The sequence below is a fragment of the Ambystoma mexicanum genome, chromosome 13, assembly GCF_040938575.1.
Source record: "Ambystoma mexicanum isolate Mex_15411 chromosome 13, UKY_AmexF1_1, whole genome shotgun sequence".
Classification (NCBI taxonomy): domain Eukaryota; kingdom Metazoa; phylum Chordata; class Amphibia; order Caudata; family Ambystomatidae; genus Ambystoma; species Ambystoma mexicanum.
This window is the reverse complement of record NC_090938.1, coordinates 349,352,742-349,374,879: the sequence shown is the minus strand read 5'-3', so window position 1 is coordinate 349,374,879 and position 22,138 is coordinate 349,352,742. Positions and strand designations below refer to the sequence as shown.

The window sequence follows — 22,138 nt, the reverse complement described above, 5'->3', positions numbered from 1 at the left end:
ATTCTCTCCCCTCTTCCCGTCCACAACTGCTAACACTACAATCGGAATGCCTTGTTCATGCAGTTTTTTTGTTAGACATTTGACTATGTGTTGTTTACTACTACTGTCATATTCCCGCATTTGGGGTTTATTGTTCTCTGAACTTGTATGTTAACTTTGTCTCACAAGGGCAGTTTAGGAGCCCTGCTGTGTCTGGGCTTTCAGCCGCCAGGTATCTATGCAAGAGCAGCTATCCATGTGCTGGCTTGCTCTCACCTTGCTGCCCCCTGGCAGTTGTGGCATTCTCGGCTTAGATAACATGTCTCTCTTTTTGTGTTGCACTTCTTCTGCCCCGCCCCTTCCCTGTCACTTAACTGTTCCTCAATGTGCAAGACATTTAAGATTCAGGTCAACACATCCGCCCACCCCCTAATCACTCCCCCCACCCCTCCACCTGGGGCGCTACGTTTGAGGATGGCTCTTCAGAAAATAACAATAAATAAGAGCATTCACATAAAACCAGATTCAATGTGAATATAAAACATGTCCTCTGTACTATGGAAAGTCATTTTGTGGAACAGAAATACTACAATTCCCCATTGTGCACATTATGTATTTATGTATTTATTGTTGGCTTGTTAGGCGCTTATACCATGAGAATACACTGTTTCAAAACGCGCACAGGGCAGGTAGGGAGGGGGAGTGGGAAGTACAATACAACATCACAATATTTAAGAGCAGAGGGGAAGGGGGGGGGCAAACCTACTATGCCTTGTGATCATTCAGAACGTGCAGGTGCAGAAAGGAAGAGGGATAAGTGCTCCTGAGCAACTAACATTAGGCAATTATTCTGCCACAAATCACACCCGCACAAGTTGTTGCGCCACCAACCAAGTCCCCATCAGACATCAATCATGCAACAGTTCTTGTGCCAATAAATACCCTGCAATTAGACATTCTGCATCAGTAGTCCCCCATTAGCTGTGTGCCCACTATTGCATGCACCGTTACACGGCTAGTGGGCATTACATCGTGGCCAGTGAGTCAGATACTCTGCCAGTAATCATATCCTATCATTCACTTTTAGTGCAAGCAATCATGTCCTGTTGCTCGGTTCCTCTGCAAGTGGGCGTGTCTCGGCGGTCAGTTACTGAGGCAGTAAAATACGTCCCATTGGTCAGTTCTAGTGCGAGGAATCCATGCCTTATCAGCCAGTTCTAGGGCCAGTAATCATTCCCTATTGGTCCAGCAACAGTGCCAATCAAACAGCAGATGCCCGTAAGAGTATTGGCATCACTGGCTGCATGGGCGGCGTCCGGTTAGGGCTTGAGAGGGCTAAAGCCCTACCCTCCACCCCCCTTTTGAGGCAGCAAGAAGCTGTCACCCTTCTCACCTCAGACAACAGGTTATTTACTTACTTTAAAACTTTAAAAGTAAGCAAAAACACGGTCTCCGAGGTTAGAGAACAGTCATTAACGTGACTACAGCATCAGCAAACATGGAAGCAGAGGGCAAAAGCCTGCCCGGGAGAGATTAGTGCGAGATTAGAAGCTGAAGCCTTAACTGATGGCCTTATCCTTTACATGGCCCATGCCGCCAATAATTGACATTACCTAAAAAAAGCCTGTGTGTGTGTACGCGAGGAATGTATGCGTGCATGCATGTGAAGGAGTGTGTCAGTGGGTGTATGTATGCATGCGAGGCGGCATATGTAAATGCACGCATATGAATACAATGCGAATGGTGTACATGGGTGGAACTGCGCGTGTGAATGAGAGCGCAGTGTAAATGTTCTGGGTGCTCATGTGAATGACAGATATGCTGCATGGGTGCGTGCCTGGTGTGTGAGTGTGTGTGTCTATTCGGGGCAGGGGCCCAGGGAGGGGCATTGGAGCATGAACATTGTTTGACAGAAGCATGGCATGTTTCACTTGCGTTTTTTGGCAAAGCAATGCCAATTTTAGTGTTTTGTGAAGGTGGGGGAGGGGACTACAGTGCGCCTGACCGGGTCTTACTGTGCTTGGAACTTTGTACTTGCATTAAGGGCAAATATATCAAGAGTGTTCTTACATGGGGGAGGGTATGTTTCCTTACTGTGGCCTGGCATGTTTTTTTTACTGGCGGTAATGGAAAAGGCAGCATAAGTGCTCTTACATGGTGGAGTGCAGGGGCATTTGTGCAGTCCACAAGGCAATGGGCCTCATTACAAGCATGCCGGTCTGGAGACCGGCATACTACAGGTCTGCCTGCTGGAGCCGCCCTGCCCGGCACTGCGGCCATGCTAGGCAGACCGTCTCACGGAAGCACCGGCACTGTTATTAACGGTGCTGGTGCTTCCATGTTCCCCATTCCCATAGAGTCTCTGGACTCTAAGGGAACGGGGAATTACTATTTACCGGCACCTGACTTTCCGGACCACCAGGATTGTAATACCCCGGTGTTACCGGCAAGTCAGGCGTTGGTAAATATTTACGGATCCGGCTGCAACTTGCTGGTAATAGCGGCATGGATACCGCCAGACCCGTAATGAGGCCCAATGTCTTCTAACTGCGGCATCACATATTTTACTTGCGTTAAATACAACATTATGAGTACAACATGAGTGTTCTTATATGGGGCGATTTCTGTAATGATATGTTATTTATATGGCGCTTTCACCAAAACACTGTACAGAGAACATATTTACATACAATTATCACCCAACCGAAGTTGGCACTCATTTATCGACTTTCGACCAGGATTTGAACCTGCGAATCACACTCAGATTGCAACAGCGAGCGCTCAACCTGCTGAACTATCTTACCAGCTAGCAAGGACATGTTTTTACTGTGGCATTGCATTTTATTACTGGTGTTAAGACGAAAGGCGACATAAGTGTTTTACATTGGGGTGGGGGCATTTGTGAAGCCTGCAGGGCAATGCTGTTTCTACTGTTGCATGATATTTTTTACTGCCTTTAGGGAGCAAATACAACATGATGAGAGTTCTTACATGGGAAGGGGGGCCTTTGTGTATCCACCAAGGATATATTTTCTTACTGTGACATCACTTTCTTTTTTAACTGGCATTAAGGCAAAACCAACAGGAGCATGTTCTTACATGGGGATACTAGCATATGTTGGCAGAGCCAACATAAACATGTTGCTTTATAGTTAGCGCTTTGAAGTAGCATTACGACACTATTAGATGCCGACATAGTAGCCTACTAAATTCAGATTATTCTGCCCACTTTTCCCACCTCCTATAAATTCTTCCCTTTGCCCACTATAATTCTTTGAAATGGCCTCTGGGCTGTGTTAAGTGCCATAGATGGCTGCCTCGCATGCACATGTAGCATGCCTCACCATAAATGCCATTCCCAGGGATTTTTGGGGATTCCTCCCTATACCATGCTCCTGCATTCTCCAACGCTCCGGTGAGGGGTATCCGAGGAGCTGCCCTAACTCCATCCTTATATAATTAAGGGTATCCGCGGAGCTGCCCTGAGTCCATACTTACATAATGAAGGGTATCCGCGGAGCTGCTGTGAGTCCATCCTTATATAATGAAGGGTACCCGAGAAGCTGCCCTAAGTCCGCCCTTATATAATGAAGGGTGTCCTAGGAGCTGCCCTAAGTCCGCCCTTATATGTTATGCTATGTTATGTTACTTGGCATTTATATAGCGCCTTATGTATCATTGGTATGATCTCAAAGTGCTGGTAGGTTGAACGCCCTCGGGAACCGCAGTTCAAGTCAGTAGAGAGAGAATGAGTCATTAGGTGCGTGTGTGCACTGGATATGTGTGCAGCCGGTGTGGTAGTTGTATGATAGCTGCTTCTTAGCGGTAGGTCTAGCGGTTGGGAGGTCAGGTATATGTGTTCATTCTGGAGGGATGACGCCCAGACTGATTTGTGGCTGTGTTAGGCCTAAGGAGACACTTAAGCTAGCAGTGTGCTTAGCTGATGTTTAATTAGGATGATGAGGAGTATGTGGCGGGTGTTAGTATGAGAACAGCTATACCGAATGTGTCATAGTATCGCTGTGTTCTAGTTGCATGTTGGTGTATAGGAGAGAGTAAGCATGGTAGTGTAATATGGTGGTTATCAGTTCCATCCACTCCATCCGTTCCGTCCACTCCATCCATTCCGTCCACTCCGTCTCTTCCGTCCACTCCATCTGTCCAGTCCACTCCATCTGTTCCATCCAGTCCATCTGTTCCGTCCACTCCATCCGTCCCGTCCGCTCCATCCGTTGCATCCACTCTACCTGTTCCATCCACTCTTCTGTTCCATCACTCTGCCTGTTGCATCTGCTCTGCCCGTTCCATCCACTCTACTTGTTCCATTCCTTCCATCTGTTCCATCTACTCTCTTTGTTTCATCCACTCCTTCATTTCAGTCTACTGTGTCCGTTTCATCTGCTGCATCTGTTCCATCCACTTGATTTAATCCATCTGTTCCATTCTGTAAACTACTCATCCTTTTCATTCGTTTTTTCTACTCATTAGTCATATCCGTTCCATCCGTTCCATCAACTCCATCCGTTCCATCAACTCCATCCACTCCTTCCTTTCCATCCACTCCTTCTGTTCCATCCACTTCATCCGTTCCATCCACTCCCTCTCCGTTCCATCCACTCCTTCTGTTCCATCCAGTTCATCCATTCCCTCTAGTTCACCCGTTCCATCCACTCAGTTCGTTCTGTCCACCTCGTATGTTCCGTCCACCTCGTATGTTCCGTCCACTCCTTCCGTTCCGTCCACTCCTTCTGTTCCATCCAGATCATCTGTTCCATCTAGTTCATCCGTTCCATCCACTCCTTCTGTTTCATCCACCTCGTCCGTTCCATCCACCTCATCCGTTCCATCCACCTCATCCGTTCCATCCACCTCATCCGTTCCATCCACCTCATCCGTTCCATCCGGTTTATCTGTTCCGTCCGCTTCAATCATTCAATCCGCTTCATTCGTTCCATCCACTTCATCCGATCATCCACTTCATCTGTTCCATCCACTTCATCCGTTCCATCCACCTCATCTGTTCCATCCACCTCATCCGTTCCATCCATTCCGTCCGCTTCATTCGTTCTATTCACTTCATCCAATCACCCACTTCATCTGTTTATCCATTTCATCCGTTCCAATCGTTCAATCCGCTTCATTCGTTCCATCCACTTCATCTGATCATCCGCTTCATCCAATTATCCGCTTCATCCAATCATCCGCTTCATCCAATCATCCACTTCATCTGTTGCAATTGTTCAATCCATTTCATTCGATCATCCACTTCATCCAATCATCCGCTTCATCCGTTGCATCCACTTCATCCGTTCCATCCACTTCATCCATTCCATCCACTTGAAGGGTATCCGAGGAGCTGCCCTAAGTCTGCCCTTATATAATGAACGGTATCCGAGGAGCTGCCCTAAATCAGCCCTTATATAATGAAGGGTATCCGCAAGCTGCCCTGGATCCATCCTTATATAATGAAGGGTATTCGAGGAGCTGCTCTAAGTCCGCCTTACAAAATACATGCTCCCTTTTAAAGATGTTCTAGGGTTCCTGCTGTGTCCCTGCAACCGCTAAGCAGAGAGGGAAACCTACAGGTCCTACAATGTTCCTGTATAAGAACCCTGCCTCTCCATCAAATCCTGCAAGGATTGTTCTAGCATGGTATTACCATGTGTTTAGGGACCATAGGTAGCATTGGCGATTACATGAAAGGCGTTGTGGGGCGCAGTGCTGCAAAACAGGCCGACATTATCCATTCCATCAGGGAGATGCTAATCCAGTCCTCGTTTTAATTTTGAATTCCCCAATTATAAATCCAGGACTGCAAGAACCTGAATGCAAAGTTAAAACCAGGGGTGGACTAGCATCTCCCAAATCGAATGGACAATGTTAGCATGTATGTGGAGCAGGTACAGAGGTTTATTGAAATGGAGCCCATATATTTTTGTAGTACGTCTGCCACCCAAAGACGGCATGAGGGCTCGTTTTAGGCGTGTGTGCTGGTGGTGGTACAAATGTGAGGCCTCTTAAGGCTGCATTACTAACAGGTATTCTTCATTATTCTGAGTTCGATTCTTGCTCATCACAGCCCTTCTTATTAATGAGGACTGGAAAGAGGAAAGGGATGAAGGGCTAATGCCCGGATTACTTACCAGTAGTCGTTACACTTGCGAATCGTACTCTTCTTGGTCACAGTCATTAGTTAATAAGTAGGAAGATGAAAGAAAATGGTAATGGTGTTACTATGGCACTGAGAGGCACTCAGACTGGTTTGGGTCACAGCATACATGCAAACATTGCCCATTCCTTTCAGTAAACACTAGTCCAGTTCTCGTTTTGCCCTTGCATTCTGGGACTTGTTGTCCTGGATGTCCCCATTACAAATTCCAGACTACAATTCCCAGAATGCAAAGTTTAAAACCAGGATTGGACTAGTGTCTCTCAAATGTAATGGATAATGTATGCCTGGGGAGGCTCGTCCCTAATGGGCTCCGACTTGCCAGTATCCTAACTCATTATGGAGGTGCTGTGGTCAAAGGGAAACATGGTTTCCCTTTGACAATTTCTGTTCCCCAGTGTGAACCATGCAAGATTGGAGGAGTTTTGCCTCCTCAGCTTTACATGACCATTGGGATGCAGGTTGGGGAGCTGCGCCTCTGAATGTGGAAAGGGGAGCCCCTGCACCCCTCTGCACATTCAGACGGCCTGCAGTGGTGTGTCAGGAGCACTCTAGCTCTTTGGCACATGTGCTGGACTGAGGAAACTCTCTAAGCTTCCTGGTTCCTGTATGTGCTGTGGTAACCAGAGAGCTTTCAAGGAGGGGCTGACGGTGAAGAACACCCGGACCGCGGCAGAAGGTAAGATTAAGTTTCATGTTCATTTATGTGTGCATGCTTGTGTAATGAGTGAGTGTATGACGATAGGTGATCATGTGAATGAGCAAGTTCTTGGCGTATGGGTGTAGGTGTGAGCGAGTAAAGGTTGTGCGAGTATGTGTGTACATGTATTTGCTGGTGCACTGATTTTGGTGGGGAGGGGTAGGGTGTGGCATTTTAGCAAGCATGATAAGTGTTATTACGTGGCTAGACTGGCATTTTGGTGCAGCCAGTCTGGCCATTTCTTACTGTGCCATGACATTTGTTATTGGGCATCTATGATAAAGCAAGCTTGATAAGTATCATACCTGGCTAGGCTGGCATTTTGGTGCAGCCAATTCTTATTGTGGCATGACATTTTTTACTCGCCATCTATGATAAAGCCAGCATGATAAGTGTTACTATATGGCCAGACTGGCATTTTAGTGCAGCCAGTTTGGACAGGTTTTCTTATTGAGTCATGGCTTTTTAATGGCAAAGCCAATAGGAGTATGCTCTTGCGTGGGGGTAGTGGCATATATTGTCAGGGCCAGCATGGACATGTTTGTGTTTAGTCCAATTACTGTCATTATGCGCAGAGCAAATATGAGTGCGTTCTTATATGGGAATTCTGGCAAATATTGGTGCAGCCAGCATGGAAGTATAAGGGTATAGCTAGCATGAAATTTGTTTTATACTGGCATACATTGTTTAGGAAGGCATCATGAAAATGTGTTGGGAAAGAAACTTGTTCACTGTTGAGGCTTGTATCTATCAGATTTGTTCATGAGTTACCCTACACAACTGATTGCAAACTGTCTGGCTTGGTATCCAATTTTTCACAGAAAGTGTACTGTATAATGCAACTTTTTAAACCATTATTCAAAAAATGTCCTCTGGTGGAGAACCCCCCACTTCCCAAATTTGTCGGTTCAGGCTATTTCGCTACGCTCAGTTGTTCTGGAATATTTGTGGCAAATATTTACACCCCTCCAATTTAAAAAAAATCCAGTCACCATTGTTGACATGTATGTCACATGCATCAGGGCCTGCTGATGCGGGTGTATTACACGGACTCCTGGCGCTGTGGGTTGAGGAGGGCTATACTGCATATGTACCATGCCCTCTGTAGGCCCACTCCGAGGCATGACCGACGTCACCCCCATGTAAGGTGTTCCGCGGTTCCTGTAGTGTCCTTATGGGATTCCCCTCAGCTGTGGATAAGCTCGTGGGATCTGGTGGATGTGTTCTGTTATTTACATATTTTGATGTAGGTGGTCGCAAAGGGTTTTTTCATTAAGGGTGTGCAGAGGAGTGCCCTGCGTCCCCATGGGAGGGCTGCTTGAAAGGGATTCTGAGTGGTGTGCTTTGCTCCCCATCCTCCTCCAAAAAGGATAAAATCGGTGGGGGGCCTGCATGTATGCATAGTTCCATGCAGGCCCCAGCGGTAGCATGCATGGTGAACCACAGTCTGCAGGCAGCATGGGAGGGTCTATGTGGGGCAAAGTGAGATGTCGGCCAAGAGAGGACTCATTCCAGGACTTTGTTCTCTCGAGTCTTTTCCCCCAACCCCTCAGCAGTGTATTCCCCGGGCCCGCGTTGTTTTGTCTGCTTCCCATTGATGACCCCGGGGCCCCGCCCCATCCCCGTGAAGGATGTTAAAGGTGGCCCCCGCCCCCAACGCTCCTTATCTCCCTGGTTTCGTCCTTGCTGGAGCTGCTGGTGCTTCTGATGTTTTGACTTCCTGGCAGTTTCTGTAAATAGCATCTTAAGCCAAGAATTGGGCAACATTCGCGTCGTGAGGGGGAGGTGCGCGGGGGCGAAGCGCAGGACCTTCCCATCGAAGGCGCAGGCGGGGGAGGGCCCTCAGTGCAGGAGGACTGGTTGGAGGGGGGCCTGCTAGGAAGCAGGCCATGAACTCTATGAACGTAATAGCTCAATGCTCTTCCGCAGTATTCTTTTGATTGAAAGATTGTTGTGAAAGGTCCGAATTTAAAAGGGATGAGTTATGCTAAACACCCCTGTAATCAGTGTGAGTTCTCGTCAGCAAGGCGCTCTTTCGCATTTCAATATTATCTGACAAGGAGACTGTTTTTTTTTTAAAAAAAAAACATTCCTTTAATTACGATCACGACTGCGCAGTACATAACAAGTGAAAGGTCAGAAGGGAAGCTTGGAAGGCTTCTTGTAATCTGTCTTTTGCGGAAGAGCGCTGCGAGCAGTCAGCGGTGCTGGAAATGCAGAGACTAACAAAAATCTCCCGATTTTGAAAGTGTACTGTGAAGATTTAGAGAAAAATTGTCACACTGCTTGTTGTGGCCTAAATAGATGACAGGACGCTGTAGGGTTTCCAACAGTCTTTATTGACTGACAACAAATAGAGAGGCTCTAAGGCGGCCTGGTGGCGCGGGGCGCTTACTCACTGTTCAATGCGACCAAGTCCTGTGCTTCCCCAGTTGCTTCACTGTGGAAAGGTTGTGCTCACCGGTGGCACGCTGTAATCTCCTAGGGCCCCCATGAAGCCTCCAGTGGCTGTGGTGTTACGCCCTAGAAGCTGTGGTGTGAGTTCTGTAACTCACTTCTCCTTGTCATGTAGTCAGGAGCAGCGCTCCTCTCTGACCGCTTCCGTTGGCAGGGCGCCAACTCTGAAGCGGGAACGTTTTCCCGCAGAGCGTGGGCTCGCGAGATCCCGTCTCGCGAGATCTCGCGAGAACACGGTCCCGCGATCACGTGATGTCCCCACACACCTCCTCTGCTGGGAAAAAGAATGGGTGATCACTCCATGATGAAGTCCGCATATTTCCTGGGCTTCCTTCTCTCTCTCTGGGGTCTGCCAGGATCAGGGTATGGAGCGGGATCGATGAAGTGTCCTTGGGAGGGTGCTGGTGATGCGGGTTCTCTTTGTCCAGCTCCTTGCTGTGATTCCCTGGGTGTAGTTGGGGGAAGGGAGCTTGCGAAGTCGTTGTGATGGTGCAGCTCTATGGTGTCTCCACTTGGGAGGTGATGGTTCTCGTATGGCTCTTGGCAGACTTGATCTCCTCCAGTGTCTCCTGGCGAGTGTACAGTGTCTTCTTTCCTGCGGTACATGGCTACCCTTTCTAGATTCCATCTCCTGCCATCGCTGGTGCAGATGTGGTTTGTCCCTCTCTCCATGACTTCTATGGGACTGCTGTATCTGGAACCTGTGGAGGTGTCCTTGTGGGGAAGTCGTATCTTCACCAGATCCCCTTTGTTGACTTGTGTGTGTCGAGCGGCTCGGCGCAAATCCCCCTGTGCTTTCATTGCTTCTTTGTTGCGCTGCATGCAGCACGTTACGTCAACCATGTCAACGTCTTCGTCGGCCCTCACTTGCTGGAGCCATGGTGGTACCAGTGAGGATGCTGCCCTTCTCCCCCTCAGCAGATGGAACGGTGAAACACCTGTGACGGCGTTGGGGGTGAGACGGTGGGCCGCTACGGCTTCTTTGACCGTCTTGTATGGGTCTAGGCGCGAGGCGTGAGCCAGTTGTAGCGCCTCTTTGATGAAGCGGTTGGCCCGCTCGACTAGGCCATTTGCCTGTGGGTGATATAGACTTGCTTTTCGCTGTTTGATGTTGTTGAGCTTGAGACATTTTTCCATTTCTCTGGAGACTAGCTGGACTCCGTTATCCGTGACGAGTTCTTCGGGCAGGCCCTCCCGCTGGAATATGGCGGTGAGTGTTTCAATGACTGTTCCTGTGGTGATGTCCGGGGTGAAGTCAGCTTCCACCCATTTTGAAAAATAGTCGACCAAGACTATCCCGTATCTGTGCTCTGGGGGCATGTTGTCCAGCGGCCCTATGAAATCCAGCCCCAGTTTTCGCCACACCCCTTTGGGGACTTCGGTGGGCAGCATGGGGGCTTGCCTCACGGCTAGGCGCTTGTCGCTGTTGGAGCATTCGTGGCACGTATCGACCATCTGCCGAACGTCCTGGTCCATACCTGGCCACCAGTATGCGTCGCGTATCCTTCGTCTGGTCATGTTGCACCCTAAATGGCCCGAGTGTGCTCTGCACAGTATGACTTTGCGGATTCCGCTGGGTGGGATGATTTGATCACCTCTGAGAATGAGACCGTTCATGGCGGTGATTTCCTCGTTCACCTTCCAGTAGGGACGAAGGCCTTCGGGGATCGCTCTCTCGTTGGGCCATCCATTTCGAACCCAGGTGCTTACGTGCCTTAGGGCGTAGTCCTGCTCGAACTCTTCCTGCCAGTGGCGCTCGCTCATTTCCATGTACTCGACGTTCCTCAGGTCGCCAATGGACGCAACGACACATTCGTCTTCCAGGAATGTGGTGCCGGGGGCGCTTTGGTTGAGGAGCCTGGACATGCAGTCCGCTTGTGCGTTTTTCCAGCCCGCAATGTGTTGTATCTCATAGGTATACTCTTGGAGCTTTGCGGCGATCCTGGCCAGTCTGGGGGTGGCCGTCTTGGTGCCGCCCGGGCTCAGCATGTGAATTAGGGGTTTGTGATCAGTGATCAACTTGAATCTTGTCCCCCATACGTATGATCTGAAATAGTCGACGGCCCAAGCGCATGCCAACATCTCTTTCTCTACCGTAGAGTAATTCTTCTCGGATGAGGATAATGCCTTGGATGCAAACGCCACAATGTTCTCCGTGTCGCCCTTTTTCTGGGTCAAGGTGGCCCCTAGGCCGTATGCGCTGGCGTCAGTGGTGATGTAGTTGTCCCATTCAGGGTTGTATGGTTTAAGGCACGGCGCGTGTAGAATCCTATTCTTGATTTCGCCGAAAGCCTCATCTTGTTCTGGGCCCCAAGAGTACGCTGCCCCCTTCTTCAGAAGCTCCCTCATGGGAGATGTGGTCTCAGAGAACCTGGGGACGAATTTGGCATAGTACTCGGCTAGGCCTAAGAATGAGCGTAGTTCCTCTTTGGACATCGGCGCCGGTGCCTCTGTAATGGCCTCCATGAGGTTCTTCTTGGGGCTTACCCCATCACTCGCGATGCAGTACCCAAGATATTCTACTTTGTTCACCCCGAAGACACACTTTTCATGGCGTAGGTGAATGCCTTCCTCCTGAAGTCTGCTTAGGACTGACTTGAGTGCCTTGTCATGGGTCTCGTTGTCCTTGGCGTATACCAGAATGTCGTCTTGGAAGAATGAGACATTGGTGAGGCCTTTCAGTAGGGAGTTCATCATCCTCTGGAATGCGGATGCTGCGGACGATAGCCCGAAAGGCATGCGGGTGTATTCGAAGGTGCCAAAAGGAGCGATGAACGCCGTCAGGGGGCGGGAGGACCTGTGTAGAGGAATCTGGTGATAGGCATCACGCATGTCCAGCTTCGAGAAAATGGCCGCCTCTTTCATCATGAGGACGATCTCATTGATGCTGGGGAGTGGGAAGCTATCCGTGATCACCTCCAAGTTCAGGCTTCTCAGGTCAGTACAGATCCTGAGGTCGTTGCTGGACTTTTTCTTTACTAGTACTACCGGACTCAGCCACTCTGAGGATTCCACGGTTTCAATGGTTCCTTCTTCGACCATCTTCCTCAGGTGGGCGTCCAAAGCTGGTCTTGCGGTGGCAGGTACTGCCCTTACTTTGTGCTTGACTGGAGTGGCGTTGGGTTTCAGCCGAATTTTGTGGACAAAGTTTTTCACTTTTCCCGGTTTCTTGGAAAACAGGTTTGGAAAGATCTCCTTGTAGTTTTGCGCTGCTCCTGACGAGATCATGAGCACCTGTTCCGGAGTGCTGGGATCTAGTTTCATGCTGAGTTTGTGTTGGTCATCCCACCCCAGCACGGCTGGACCTTTGGGTGAAAAATACACTTTGGTGGTGGTAGACCTCCCCTTGAAATCGATCCGGGCCTTGATGTAGCCCAACAGGTCGACCGTTGCCCCTCCAAATACGGTGGGTTTTTGCCTGGTTGATCTAATCTCCACTTTTTCTTGTCCCATCATCTCCTTGTACGTGTTGATGGGCAGAATGGTGAGGTCGGATCCCGAATCAGCCATGACGCGCGTTTCCATTCCGTCCACTTTAATGGTGCAGTGGGGCTTTTCTTTTCTGGCATGGGGGGCATTGACCATGACAACCATGGGTCTGTCCTGCAGTTCATCATCATCGGTTGAGGTGCAGTCACCGTCAACACGGGACACAGTTTTCTCCCGCCACATGCATGCTGGGGCCACGTGGCCAATGCGTCCGCACTTGGAGCACTCCTTATTCCTGGCGGGACAGTCGCGGTCGTTCGCCATGTGCTTGAGGCTGGCGCATCTGTAGCATTTCGGTGCCTCCTTTTTCCTGGGACTTTTGTCTTTGGGGCCGTCGCGGGATTGCTTGTCTCTGCGACCTCTCCATTGTAGCGCCGCCATTTCGGGCACGGGCAGGTGACTTCCCGCCTCCTTGCGTCTGCTGGAGGTTTCTTCCTCCGCCCTGGCAATCTGGATGGCTTTATCGAGGGTGACCTCCTTTTCTTGGATGAGTTTGTCCTGTACTTTCCTAGAGTTGGTGTGGACAACGAGCATGTTGCAGATGACCTGTTCTGCATTTTCTCCAAAGGCGCAAAGAGAAGCGAGTTCCCTCATCCTGGTGATGTAGTCATCCACGGGTTCGCTCCCTTCCTGTTTGCGAGTGTAGAATCTCAACCTGTGCAGTACAATGTTCTCCTTATTGGTGAACCTCTTCATGATGCAACAAGTCGCTTCTTTGTAAACGTCGTCGTCTTCGACGTCATCGTCGGCCGCAGGTATTTCTTTAAGGCCGGCAAAGATGCGCTGACCTTCAACTCCTAGCGCATTCAACAGCATCGCCCTCTTCCTGATGGGGGCATATCGCGTGCCGCACCCCGCTTCCAAGTAGGTGGAAAAAAGGGGTTCCCATTGCATCAAAGGAATCGCCGGTGTCCCTGGCAAGGGGAGAAACGCAGGGGGTGGTGTGGCGCCTTGCATGGTGGGTCCGTGGGACTTCTGGTATCCTCGTCGCCAGTTATGTTGTGGCCTAAATAGATGACAGGACTCTGTAGGGTTTCCAACAGTCTTTATTGACTGACAACAAATAGAGAGGCTCTAAGGAGGCCTGGTGGCGCGGGGCACTTACTCACTGTTCAATGCGACCAAGTCCTGTGCTTCCCCAGTTGCTTCACTGTGGAAAGGTTGTGCTCACTGGTGGCACGCTGTAATCTCCTAGGGCCCCCATGAAGCCTCCAGTGGCTGTGGTGTTACGCCCTAGAAGCTGTGGTGTGAGTTCTGTAACGCACTTCTCCTTGTCATGTAGTCAGGAGCAGCGCTCCTCTCTGAACGCTTCCGTTGGCAGGGCGCCAACTCTGAAGCGGGAACGTTTTCCCGCAGAGCGTGGGCTCGCGAGAACACGCTCCCGCGATCACGTGATGTCCCCACACTGCTGCATGCAGGTTTGTGTACCCTCCCAACATCCACACGTCTTCATTGCACATAACACAGCTACTACGCACGCAATACTGAATCTACGGGCAACTATCGCTACTCGCACTTTAAATTAAATGCAAAACCAACTGGGAAAAAACAGCAGACATGCGTTGAGCACAGAAGATAGTTTCTGAGTGCTAGGAGCAGCTGCGCACGGCGGGCGGATGGAGTGTTGTTGCATGGGGGCGGCTTGTTCTATGGTGATGGATTGTTGCATGGGGACGGAGTGTTCTATGGGGTGGAGTGTTGGATGGTGACGGCGTGTTCTATGGTGGTGGAGTGTACTATGGTGGTGGAGTGTTGCATGAGGACGGCGTGTTCTATGGTGGTGAGTGTTGTATGGGGACAGCGTGTTCTATGGTGGTGGATGTTATGTTCCTGCTCCCGGCCGATGTGTCGGCGGGAAACAGGGTTAAGGGCCTGGGCCTCCCAGGCCGCGCTGCGCAGCTCCAGCAGGAGCAATGAAGACACGGATGCGCTGCGTTGCTGTCATGCACCGGAACTGCCCTTCCTGCTCGGGGGCGGGGCCTTTATTCCATTACGCCTTACGTCGCCGCATAGCGGGACGTAAGGCAGATATAACAGTGGAGTGTTGCATAGGGACGGCGTGTTCTATGGTGGTGGAGTGTTGCATGGGGTCAGCGTTTTCTATGGTGGTGGAGTGTTGCAGGGGGACGGCATGTTCTATTGTGATGAGTGTTCTATGGGGTGGAGTGTTAGATGGGTGTGGAGTGTTGGACGGGGATGGAGTGCTGTGTTGGGGATGACATGTTATATGGGAATGGAGTGTTGTATGGGGTGGAGTGTTGTATGGGAATGGAGTGTTGTATTGCAATGGAATGTTGTATGGGAATGGAATGTTGTATTGGGATGGAGTGTTATATGGGAATGGAGCTGTTGTCATGGAACAGCTACGAGGAGCTTCTTTTGGCTCCTCAGGCCAACTGATGCCAAACAAGCATACCAATAGGACATCAACTCTGTGCATTTGGGGCAATCTATAAATGGGCCTTGGGACACATCTATACGACATTTAATGCATAAAGAGTCATAAATAATGGACACAATGTTAAGTTTGCAACTTATGTGGAAGTTAGATTTGCTTAATGCTGGGATTTAGCTCCCTGTTCCCCAGTGGTAGTTCCTGCTCAATGATTAATGCTAAATGTTAAAGGAATTTGTACAGCGCACCGTCAACAATCAGAATTGGTCCCCAGGCGTTCAGGCGGATCTGCAAACGAGAAGGAGGGCTGGGTTAGTAGGGTGAAGAAGGAGTAGAATAGTGAGAGAAGTGGTGTCCTATTGGCAGCTTCAGTTCGGTTTTCACTGTGCTCTGAGCTTTGGTGCGAGTATCGGGTCGATGTCAGTCCTCATGTGCCGTCGGTGCAGCTTATGTGTTGTTTGTTTGTTGTTGCTGTGTGGTGAAGTACGTGCAGTTTGCTGGGCAAGAGGTGGTTGTGTGGGTATGCAGTGATAGAATTGCAGCCAAAATGTCGCCTGTACAAAAAATGGTGGCAAAAATGCCGTTGTTTGACCCGTTAAATGTGTACCCCATTACATCATTTAAAGGGAGCGGGGGTGTCCCCCGCTCCCCTTAAATGATATGATATGGCATTTATAACGCGCCTATACACAAGTGTTTCAAGTGGTATAATGGGTCCGGGGTTTGCGGGGGTGTCCCCCACATCCTTTACATGGATTGCGGCGGCAAAACCACAGCCTTTTTGCCGTGATATTTTGTGTCCACAGCCATTTTTGCCGCAATTTTAACACATGGAACCGTTGTGTGGGTTTTTGTGTGAGTTAAGTAAGCAGAAATTAGAGCTTTTTGGTTAGTGGGTTATGTGTCACGCAACTAACATTTGCAATTTGGCTCAATGTCTACATTTGAGAGTCTTGGATAGTGGGAGAGAGTCCCAGGCTTCACAAAGCAGTAGGTTTCAAACACAGTAGGCTAGCATGGAGACTACACCTAGATTTGAGAGTCCTGTATAGTGGGAGAGAGGCCTAGGTTTTACAATGCAGTAGGTTTCAAACACATTAGGCTAGGACAGAGGCTACACCTAGATTTGAGAATCCTATATAGTGGGAGAGAGGCCTAGGTCTCACAATGCAGTAGGTTTCAAACACAGTAGGGTAGGACAAAGGCTACACCTAGATTTGAGAATCCCATACAGTGGGAGAGAGGCCCAGGCTTCACAATGCAGTAGGTTTCAAACACAGTAGGCTAGGACGGAGGCTACACCTAGATTTGAGAGTCCTGTATAGTGGCAGAGAAGCCTAGGTTTCACAACACAGAAGGTTTCAAAGACAGTAGGCTAGGATGGAGGCTCCGCCTAGATTTGAGAGTTCTGTACAGTGGGAGAGAGGCTAGGTTTCATAATACAGTAGGTTTCAAACACAGTAGGCTAGGGCGGAGGCTACACCTAGATTTGAGAGTCCTGTATAGTCTCACATATAACAATGATGGAGGTTACAGCAAGATTAGAGAATCCCGTACAGTTTGAGAGAGGCCCATGCTTCACAATGCAGTAGGTTTCAAACACAGTAGGCTAGGACAGAGGCTACACCTAGATTTGAGAGTGCTGTATAGTGGGAGAGAGGGATAGGTTTCATAATGCAGCAGGTTTCAGAATATAATACAGTAGGTTTAGTATTATAACAGACACATATGGTTTGTTATACCTATATTTGAGAGTACATTTATAGTGGGAGAATGCTAGTGTTGAGTGTTGCCTAAGAGAGTGATGCAGGTAACATTTGCAGTTGTATCTTAATAATCACAGTTCCATCCCATTTTGGCACCCTCTAGATGTGGCTCAAAACAAAACTAAAGGTTCCCAAAAATGTGACATGGGCTAGTGTTCACAGTACTGTCCCAGTGTAGCTCAGTTGATAATTCAGCAGCCCCCACCCTTTGTAGAGCTGGTTAGTAGTAGAAGCCTGGCAAACTATATTCTGAGGTAAGGTAAGGTAGAGTGGCACGGCTTTCTGGAGTAGAGTGATTGCTCTACTCCCCACCCAAGCCACACTTGCTTTGGTAGTTGCTGCTGGTTGACGGCTGGCCACTGGCTTCCCCTGCTGACACCTGGCCTGAGGTTGAGACGGCAATGTCTGAACGATGTAAGATCTTCATGATATGTTATTGTTATCAAGATAATTCAAGTGTTTAACGTTTAATATTAGAGGTCTCAATGCACCAGCGAAGCGCAGGAAGTTGGAATCTCATGGTGGCGTTCCAAGAGACACATATTTGTCTGGCTGATAGACCCAAACATCGATTACGACAATACCCGGTTGTATTACAGTCAAATGCAGTGGGTAAGGTAGCTGGGGTGTCGATAGCAATTGGGCCTGGCTCTCACATTAAAGCGCTTTGAACCAAAATCCATAAAGAAGGCTGTTATATTTTTTGCAGTCTTTGACGCTTGGCCTAAAGAAATTTACGGTGGCTTCGATTTATGCTCCTAAAACTGGCCAGGAGGGCTTCCTAAAATCGACTCTTACGCAATTGGAATCCTTTAGTGAGGGCGAAATAATTCTTCTAGGAGATCTCAATATGGCTTGGGATCCTGTCCGGGATCGAAGCACAGTTACCCGTTTCATGCAACCCCCGCCATCCAAATTGCTAATACAAAAATGTGCAATGTTGACCTTGGTAGATGTCTGGCCATCACTTATGGGGTCGGAGAGAGGATATACCTTCTATTCACATGTTCATCTGTCCATCTCACGCATAGATTATGCTTGGGTTTCGAATTCCCTTTTAGTTAATGCCCAGGAGCTGCTTTTAGCACCAGCTATCCCATCTTAATTTCAAACCCTGCATCTGTACTGCCTGAATAATAATTCCTGAATCCTATTTCCATGCTACAACCCACAAAAGCCAAGCTATTTGCCTTTGAGTCTATCACCCCAAATCAGCTATTAGGCATATTCACACGAGCACTGAAGTAGGAAGACTGCCAAACCTAGAAGAGGGTGTTTGTTTCCAAGACAGGATAAAATATGCTGCTGAGCTGCAAATCTGTGCAATGCCTAGATTTCATCAGGTTCACTTTCTACATACAGGCATTCACTCTGAAGAACCGACTTGATGAGTTTCGTGGCACATTCACTGGTAACTGTTGCATTAAAAACACAATTGTCAAACCCCACATTAACAAGACAGTTCGGCCCAGAGCCACAAGGCACTGGTAAATACCATTCTGCTTGCAAGTACAAGTCCCCATTCCCTGGGTGTTTCCAATCATATTAACAAAGAAGGGCAAGTAATCAAGTCCAATCGGCATCTGCGTAGACGTGTGCCTACCCAAGCCAACAATCCACAGGGAAAGACACATCACACCCATGATCAATGACCTAGTTCTAACCCAACGTCATCTTATAGGTCACACTCCATAGCAACATTCTCTATATACATATCTGATATCACGTATATATGCAGCTGAATTTCAGCATATGCTCTGCCACCAAAGTCTTCAGGTTAACATACACAATGCATTAGTCTGCCTAAATGGTGTAATCAACATGAGAGATTGCACTCCGCAATAAAGAGGAACAACAACTAAGACTAAGAGCTGCGCTGCAGTGTTTAAAAGATGGTGGCTCACCCACACACTGAGAGAAAGGACAATTCCTCAAAGACTGGCTTGAACGCTTTTTATACGGGTTTAGCCTTGAAGGCATCATGGCTGAGCTCCATACATTTAAGGACAGAAAAGGAAAGCAGTCACCACAGTTGTTCCGGGAAGGGTAGTGCTTCCATGTCCTGGCCAACCACTCCGTAAATTTCATCACAAAGCTAGCAGTGACCACAAAACCACTTTGAGTCAACACCAAAGCCAATCACCCAAATGGCAATGAGTAGGGCAACACCAAGACACCATCTAAAGGTCCAAGTGCACCCACCTAGCAAATACCACAATAGCATACGTTGAAATGAAGGACAAATAAGTCTGTGTACCAAATGATTCATTTGCGATGTCACATATTTAATTGCATATACCAGCTGAGCATTCCCTCTCGCCAAAAAGAGAGTTCATTGCGGTGTTAGAGGGAATCAAACACTTCCATCTGTACACTTACGGACAATGCTTCAAGTCTGTAATGAATCACAGAGCTCTTGTCCACATCTTTCAGGGCTTGCTAGCCTGGATCGAAAAGTGGACCCTCCAGCACCAAGATACTACTTGTAAAATGAATACTTGGCAGGCACTGGCAATCCAGCAGGCTTTATCTAGTGACTGAAACCAGTGACCCTCTGAATATGCAAGTGGTGGAAAATGATTGGGGAGAGGTGGCACTCCCAAGACACTAGCTCAGAGTAACATTTGTCTAGATACAGAAACGGGTGAGTACCTTCTGATCATTCTTGTGACTCTTGAGTCATATAAATAGAAGACCCTACTCAACTGACAGCATCATCGCACCCCAGAAGTCACAGTGACACTCGCTGCCAAAGGCACTATTTGGAGGCAAACCTTGCAGTTTGAAGTTGTGATAAGAGGACCACAGATACTCGTCCTGGAATACCTGGCCACAAGGCTTGTTCTTCTGTCACACAAATGTCATGCCATTGGCTCTACAGACTGTCGTCCATACCCATAAGGAAAGACGGCGCAAACAATGGGAGAATATATGCCCACATTTTCATGTTTCGTCAGGGAACATCCAACAGCTGGTAATCCTAGGCAAATCCAGACATCCACAAGTAGAATCAGAGTAGCACACAGGTGTAGTTGACATGATCCCAAAAACACAGCAGATTTTAGTAGCTTACGCCATACTCAAGGTAATTAAAACAAACAAAGGATGGGACTCATATGCAGGACTATGAATTCCAAATCTATCTGGATCGTCTCTGTATCGAAGAAAGAAACACCACTCAATGATGGCTTCAAGCCAACAGAGACGTCAAGAGATTCATGATGACCCTGAACAATGTCATCTGGATAAGATACGAGGAAGGCCAAGGACTGGAGTTTGCACTTCGGGGGAACTGCTGATCACCTGTACACTTATCCACAGATTGTGGATTGACCTCTCGCCTCACAAGACAATGGCTCACATTCATTACATTGATGCACAGCCACTGGATCCCTACCAAACCAGTGAGCTGGGCATTAAACAATGAACAATAACAGGAATTATTAGCACCAAAAGACATGCTAAAGAGCTGGCCATCCAAAAAAGAGACCTTGTTCACCCAAATATCAAATAACCTCAAGAATAATAAATCTTCCCCTTTCCAGACAACTGTGATGGCCGTCACCCATACAAAGGAAGCAATGGTCACCACAGAGTCTCCCTGATGATCTGTAACTTATATTGCAAGATGCTCCATAGCGTTTCGTAGATGGTTGCTGATTCCCTCACCAGTGAATGCCACCAAGACTGGGCTGCCACTTCATATGAGAAGGCAATGGTCATACTTCATGTTGGTACCACTGAGGAATCCTCTGGTCACTCACTGCCATTGCCTGCAAACCTGGTCTAAACCAAGAAATAGCAGGTTAGACAACCAAACCATGTTAGCCTAAACTATCCTGGATGAAGGAGAGGTTGTGTATGAAATTGCACCCATACTTGCCCCAAGAGGGCATCATGGTCCCGGCATGCTTCTTATCTAACTGCAGCGCATCACAAACAAGCCATGATGGAGTAACTTCATAGCCTGTTCAACAAAAGTCCCATTCTTTGAGCATGGAGACCGAAGCAGTTGTTCATGCCACTAAGCCCTAGTTTCCCTCCATCCTGCACCTTTGTTGTGAATGCAATGTCATGCACCTCATAACTGCGCCACACCAAGGTGGTGCACAACACAACGGGGGTTGAGGAACCGTGCTAGAGGTGTACATTGCTAACTCTCTATAAGCAAGTCTACATCTTGAGAATTATTCGAATTTTTGATTTTCCCACCTTGGTCAGTAGAGTAATAAGGAGAGCAGCCACGATAATCTTGCCAGGTTCCAGATAACATTTTCATGTGGCAGCAGTTTATTAGTTTGGGTTCTTACCCACCACCTCTCAGCCAGCCTTATTGTATTGGAGTACAGGTAGGAAGGAGATGAGACTTGAGGAGGGACACACAGCTTGGGAGCATTGTTTGGGTATTTATACACCACAGCACATGGCCATGCTAATCCCTGTAACTCATGGGTAGTATAGCTCAGTGGCAACATGGTCCTCTTGGAAGCAAGAAGACGCAGAGCAACACAGGTTTAAATCCCGGGTCAGCGCTTAGAAACCTCTTCGGTAGCGCGTTATAAAAAAAACTATTATTACTACTCGCCCTCTAACTGCCCACCCTGCACAAAATACATCCTCCTGGCATCTGCAAGTTGCTTTATCAAGCATTACATCAATATTAAGCCTGCCAGTGTTATTTCTAAGCAGTCTGCTGGGGGTTAATGGGTTAATTGCAGCTGTAAATGGCTACTGGTGCAATAAAAATGTCTTAACCAAGGGTGCCTTGAGTCACTGGATTTATGTCTCTTCCATGCACTGAAGTCCTATTAAAAACAAGCAATGGCAAACTCAATAGTTTGGGCAGGCATTTGCCAGGTTCTGCCGTCACATGTCCATGTAATCACTCATTTCCAGATTTTCTGATCTTATGGTCAGGTAGTATAATGCTCCTAGCAAAGGGCTATCCCATGCGTAAACAAAAGTCCACACTGTTGGTCTTGCCAATGATTGTTTGAAGTTGTGTGCAAAATGGTTTTAGTGAGGTAAACAAATGAATTTCCATTCCCATATTTTTAGTAGAGTACATATAATATATAAAAACCTTTTCACTGCAAATTAAAAGGTGCATTTTTACCGTAAGGTTCCTCTTGAGAATATGTAGTAACAATAAGCTCCTTATTGTAGCACTGCTCTGCTTGCAC

The 22,138-nt window shown here is 48.1% G+C and overlaps 1 protein-coding gene across 4 annotated transcripts in view; it reads right to left on the bottom strand.

Annotated features, from left to right (window-relative positions):
* Positions 1–22,138, bottom strand: part of SLC7A7 (solute carrier family 7 member 7) — a 288,753-nt gene that overhangs the window by 71,922 nt on the left and 194,693 nt on the right. The window lies entirely within an intron of this gene.